Source organism: Corvus hawaiiensis, chromosome W (assembly GCF_020740725.1).
Source record: "Corvus hawaiiensis isolate bCorHaw1 chromosome W, bCorHaw1.pri.cur, whole genome shotgun sequence".
NCBI classification, from domain to species: domain Eukaryota; kingdom Metazoa; phylum Chordata; class Aves; order Passeriformes; family Corvidae; genus Corvus; species Corvus hawaiiensis.
Window position 1 is genome coordinate 5419672 of NC_063254.1, and position 6609 is coordinate 5426280.

At 44.1% G+C, this 6609-nt stretch overlaps 1 long non-coding RNA gene across 1 annotated transcript; it reads left to right on the plus strand.

The window, feature by feature from the left end:
* The first annotated feature begins 863 nt into the window (after positions 1–863).
* LOC125319350 lies at positions 864–5707 on the plus strand. The gene is made up of 3 exons (XR_007200672.1): positions 864–1340; positions 1562–1563; positions 5682–5707. It is a non-coding gene; the product is annotated as an uncharacterized LOC125319350 (long non-coding RNA).
* Positions 5708–6609: the final 902 nt, after the last annotated feature.

Genomic DNA, 6609 nt, shown 5'->3' on the forward strand with positions numbered 1-6609 from the left:
AACCTAATTGTTTTGCTAATAGCACCAGGGTGTGAGATTCACCAAAGGCACTTCCAACAAAGGGGATAAAAGGAGGCTTAAGAAAACAACACCCTTTTCCTGACATCATTACCGGGTACAAACAAACAGGGTCAATAACAGACACACTTTGCTCTTTTGGGGGTATGTCATCTTTTTCAGAGCAGTGAAAAGCCATTCAGGGTAGGTAGGAGAGAGCAAGTCAGACTGAAGGCAGGGCAGAGGCAGTGCAGGCAGGGTCCTGGCACTCTCCCATCCTTTGCAGACATTAGGAATAGCTAAGCTTGTAGCCATGCTTCCATTTTTACACCTTATTTTCAGAGCAGAACTCTCAAGCAACATTCAAAGTCCAGGTTACAAGGCCATTTTGGCTGTATCTGAAGTCTCCTTCCACTCCAGCAGTTCACACAGACAGAGCAGATTCAAGCTATGAGACCTCAGGTATGCAAAGAAAACCCTTCTTCAGGCAGCCTTGCTATATACTGAGCAGCAGGTCATAGGGAGACATAGACCTCATGCTCTCACTCTTCTCATGTAGCACCACAAGCTAAAATCATAATTTCAGTGCTGGTGCTCTAGGGTACTAGCAGACACTCCAAGGTTCCATATGTTGGAAAGAAGATTCACTGCAAGTGGGTGCAAGGGAGATTCATTTTGTTTGGTTCTGGGGCCCCCAATATAAGAAGGATGTGGACCTGTTGGAGCGAGTCCAAAGGAGGCCACAAAGATACACAGAGGGCTGGAGCACCTCTCCTAAGAGGACAGACTGAGAGAGTTGGGGTTGTTCTGAAGAAGGGGCAGTCAATAACTAACTCATGTAAGCACAAGTTAACTATTGAGAGACAGCAAATGTTAGTTCAGACAGAAGATGTTAATTACAAAGCCTGAGAAGCCGAATTCACCCTTATCTTGTCAAGATAGAGGGGACAAGGATCATCTCAGAGACTGCTGAATCATTCCTCAAAGGACTACGCATGCCCAGGGAGAAAGGTGAAAAGTTCACTGGGAGGATGACTACTGGCCTTCACCAGAAATACCCCCGAGGAAGAGGAGAGGTCTTCCTCAGCGTGACCACCAGGACACACAGCTCATGCGTGACCCATATGCTAATGACTTCCGAGAAATAATTTGTATAGTCACACCTGTCCCAAGGAATGTGATGAATATTCATAATTTAACCCTTAATATTGTGTTGTAGAGAGCACCAGGTGTGTGTGTTTGGAGGAGTGATCCCCACACACCCGGAGCGCCGAATAAAGCAAATACCCACTTCTCTGACTCTGTCTCTGAAGTGTCTCCTGGCCCGGTTGTGGCATGATTCAGTTCCATCTGGAGAAGGCTCCAGGGAGACCTTAGAGCACCTTCCTGTACCTAAAGGGGCTACAAGAGAGCTGGAGAGGGACTTTGGACAAGGGCATGGAGGGATAGGACATGGGTCAATGCCTTAAAACTGACAGAGAGAGGTTTTGATTAGATATTCAGAAGAAATTCTTGACTGTGAGGGTGGTGAGGCACTGGCACATGTTGTCCAGGGAGGTGATAGATGTCCCATCCCTGGAAGTGTTAGAGTCCATGTTGTATGGGACTTTGAGCAACCTGGTCTAGTGAAAGGTGTCCCTGCCAATGGCAGGGGTGTTGGAATGAGATGATACTGAAGGTCCCTTCCAACCAAAACCATCCTGGGATTCTATGATCCTGAGAAAAAATGAGAAAAAAGCCTGGTGAGCTGGACCCTTGCCTGTGCTTATCAGGCAGGGGGAAAAACACTCCTTTCTCAAGCCCTGGGAATCGATCCATCCAAATCAAGTGTCCATCAGCAGCTATAGCAAGCACTGGTGCTGGCTCTGGGGGACTCATTCAGCCATGGAAATATTTTGATTCATCAAAGCACTCACACATGCCTGACTTAAATGATGTGCTTTGATAGCTGAAATTCTGTTAGCTTTCTGGTTTTGCTGTATGAACTTATCCTATCATTCTGTTTCCATTCACAAACAGCTACAAAACCTAAGGGACCTAGCTAACCAAATTACAACAGATGACCCGTCTTGGCTAGACAGTTTGTTTGATGGTTGGAGCTTTGCACCTTGGCTAAGGGAACTCTGTAAAATAGGCTTGATTATTCTAGTAGTAATACTTATAGTTTTAGTAGAAGTACCTTGTATACTTCAGTGTGTGCAAAAAATAACGAGTAGGACTGTGTCTAATGTCTTAGTTGTTCATCAGAACGGGGTAGATGTTGGGGAAGATGAAACAGGAAAGCCTTATAAATATGATTGCCTGACAAAAGATTTTGGGAATATGAAAACTATAAGCGACATCGAAATGAAGGCCACCTTTGAGATACCAAGTCTTAGTTACTGAACAACTGGAAAACAATGGTATGGCCGACTGAAGGTAATCCCCTCTTGATTGAACAATACCCTCTGCTTGCAGGCAGGTCCAAGGGTCAGAGCAGACCCTACTAGCTCAGCAGAAGGGGTCCAAAGAGTAGTTTTTAGGAGTTAAGATGTAACACTCTATGGTAATATAAGAACTCTTATAGGCTGTATGTAAATGCTATAGGATTTGTATCTTGTATTAGATTGGCTAGTGAAAATTAGAATATTCAGTACAGAAGATGATTTATTGTATTGTAACGAGGACTTCTGCCCTTACTCTCTTACTTACCTCCTCTTTGCTCACTCTTACTCCACTCTTACCTACTTGCTCTTACTTTTACACTCTTGCTCTCTTGGGCCTGCTCCGAGCTGCAGCTGGCAGCTCTAAGCAGTGCCCCTGTACCCACGCCCTTTGCAATAAACCACGTTCCAAGATCTGACTTCAGAGATCTCTCGTCTCCGTCCGTCCCGACCGTCCAACCCACCCAAGCTCCTACATGGTTTGACCACACAAATGTTGTATTGCTCAAGTTTTGTAGCTAGAGAGAGGTTAAAAACAAGGCAAGTCTCCTTACCCGGACTCCCTTATGCCAATGATGCCTTAAGAGGCCTCCTAGAAACAGGGACTAGACAGGAGTAAGGGAATAAAAGTAGGTATTTATTTGAAAGGCCTTCAAAGGTACCCCCTGGGGAGCCAGAGGCTATTGCCAAGATGGACCCCAAGATGGACAACAGGTCACGAGTTCTTCACACTTTTATAGGTTTGGTTAATTTACATAGCATGGTTAATTCTCCAATTAAAGCTTCAGTTTAATGATGTAATTCCCCTCCACTTACCCCCCTCTCAAAGACTTTTGGTTTATTCTTTTTGGGCCTAGGACGGTCTGGGTGTCCTTGAAGAGCAGGCCTGGAGAGGCTTTGTTATGTCTACCTAGCACGAGAGAGCAGAAATTAACAGGCTACAAGAAACTTCAGAGTTACACACTAAGCAGTACAGAATTTGAAAAATATAAAAGTTAAAACCTAAGGCATCACCAACATAAAGGAAATTAAATATATAAACATATATATTAAATATATATAATATCTCCCTAATTCTAGTGGAAGAATTTGCTGCTTGGAAAGTAAGATGCTGGTATAATGATGTCCATCAAAGAAGAATATACATGGTGCAAGGATCAGGCCAGACCCAGTGTGCTGTGGAGAAAGGAAAAATGAATGGGGACCAGTGTTGGAGGGTGTAAGGCCCCAAAAACTGGCTCGACAAGCCTTTTAAAAGGGCTTATGGTTTTTTTATATACTCTGAGTTAGATGCATGGGAGAAATACCAACAAGATATTCTCAAGAGGTCAAAACAACAAAAAAACTTCAGAAAATCAGAGAACGTTGGCAAAAGGTTAGACCAGCATTCAGTCAACATAAAACACTTCTCAAAGCATTAACTTAGCCCATTCAACTTAGCAAACTCCAAGCCCATCCAATTCTAAGTTATTTAGAACTCTGAGAAGAGGGAATTAGAAGAAAAAGAAGAAAGAGAAAGAGACAGGAGATATAGAATAGAGCAAATATAGCTGCCACTCCTAGTTCCAGGGATGTTCAGCTGATAGAAATTCCAAGACGAGGTAGGGTCAAGACGTGCTTGCCTTGTGTCTTGGTGCAAGTACCCTTTGGCTTTCCTGGGCCCTTCCCCCAGGCAGGACTTCTAGTCATCTGGCTACTCAGGAACTGGGTTGGGGGTTCTAGAGGCAGGGTGTGGAACATTGCAATCAGTGTGCCAGTGATTTCCTTCGTGTTTGTTGGCACGGTATTTTTCTTCAGTGAGGTATGGCATTTTACATATTCCTTGTTCATTTAGTAATAACATCTCAAACATTAGGCAATTTAACAAAACCATTTTTGATACTTGCTGGACTTTTAAGATGAGCTCCAAAATAGCATGGTGTGTTCAATTTCAGATTATTTATTGTTTATTGATATTGCAATGTATTGCACTCCTTGTCAAAAAATACAGACTTTAAGGATAGATCAATTTCGAATAGTTAGGCTGCCTTGCCTTTTGGGGTCTGTAATCTTACAAATCCAGGTATCATTATAACCCAAAAAAATATATATGTCCCAGATTATCACCCTTATCCCTCCCACCAACCAGGTTTCAGGGGGATCCCCAGAACCTGTACCCAAGGAAAGAGGGAAAAGTCAGTGACCACCATGGGTGTTGTGGGTTGATGCTGGCCAGATGCCAGGCACCCACAAAAGCTGCTTGCTCACTCCCCTCTGCAGCTGGACAGAGGAGAGAAAATTTAACAAAGGGTTCATGGGTTGAGATAAGGACCCGGAGAAAACACTCATCAATTACCATCAAAGGCAAAACAGGCTCAACTTAGAGATATAAGGTGAATTTATTACTAACAAAATCAGAGCAGGATAATGAGAAGTAAAATAAACCATTAAAAACACCTTCCCCCCACCCCTCCTTCTTTCCCAGCTCTACCTCCTACCCCAGCAGCACAGGGAGATAGGGAATGGGGGTTATGGTCAGTTCATCACCCATAGCTTCTTCTGCTGCTCGGGGAGAGGAGTCCTTCCCCTGCTGCCCCGTGGGGTCCCTCCCATGGGAGACAGTTCTCTGTGAGCATCTCCAACATGACTCCATCTCATGAGCAGCAGCTCCCCGTGAACTGCTGCAGCGTGTGCTAGTTTGGACAAATTTGGAGGAAAAATATTCTCTGATAGAAGGCATGTTACAACCATTCTTCCCCCACCAGGTTTGGGAAAAAAGAAATTTTCCTCTGAGGAAAGTGAAAGAGATAAAAACTATTTATTTAACAAACACACAGGAAAGGGATAATAATGCTAAATAATGAAACCTCTCAGTGTGGAGAGAAACCTGAGGAAATTTCAGAGTCCTTCCGTAGTCTCTCTCCCTCTCCTTGGAGCTGGGTCATGGTGGGCCCACCTCCGGGGCCTTGATGAAGAACTCTCCTGATGTGTTCTGATGTTGAAACAGTCCAAAAAAGAAGAAGAGAAAAAACTCAAAGTCCCAGGAAAAACAAAGTTCAACTCTCTGTCTCTCTCTGGAGAAAAAGGGCCGAAAACTGGCTAAAAAGCAAGCAGGGTGCTTCCCCTGCACCTCTCGCCACGGCAGGATGCAGAGGAGTGTGTGTGTCCTTGAACAACTGCTTTGAAAGTTCGCTCGGTATTTTTTTCCTCTCCCCCCTCTCAGGCTCAGTTTAAAGGCACAGAAAGGCAAAAAATTAATTTCTGGGCATAGAGCAGCAATAGGGGATACACATCATAAAGTCACCCCAAGACAAGTGTGAGTCACTCTTCCACGGGGTGCAGTCCTTCAAGGACAGGCTGCTCCAGCCTGGGGACAGGGTCCCTCTCTCCACTGGTCTCCCACAGGATCACAGTCTCCTCTAGGCATCCACCTGCTCTGGCGGGGGGTCCTCCACAGGCTACAGGTGGATCTCTGTATCCCCCGTGGTCCTCCATGGGCTGCATAGGAATCTCAGCTCTGGTGCCTGGAGCAAAGATATAACAAAACTTGAGTTGTTCCAACCTCCTCCACATATTGTTTCAGTCAGGGTCTTGGGTTCAGACCAAATACTTTTCCAACTTTACCAAACCCTTCATTGGTTCTCAAACCCCAAATCTTTCTTCTTTTTTTTGTCAGCTTAACCACTTATGCCTTCTTTCTCTACAGCCGAAACAAACTTTCTCCCTTCTTCCAGGGTTCATCAACAGTTCAACATCCCCTTCTTTGGCACAATTATGCTTTACACATCGCTTACCATTTCTACATGAGCTTCCCTCGGTATAGTAATTTTATGCTTTGCTCTGAGGAGGTAGGAAGAGGTACACAAATTTGATTCCATAATCATATGAAATCCTATGTGAGCTCCCAAAACTAAATTGAGGGAGAAATATTTTCCACCCACTGTGGCAACCAGAGAGGAAGTAAAAAAATTTTAAAACATTGCTTGCAACAAACATATAAAACATATGCAAACCTAAATATCTTAAAACTTATCAAGATAAAACCATGTCAACAATTGATGCAGTGAAGAACAACAACTCTTTAGTCCTGTCGCCACTTCATCTTCTCATGAAACACCTCTCCTTTTGGAGTACTAGTAAGAGGAGACAAGAAACTCCGTCCCACCTGAACCGGTCTTAAAAAGAATGAACTGTCCATCTGCTGGTATTT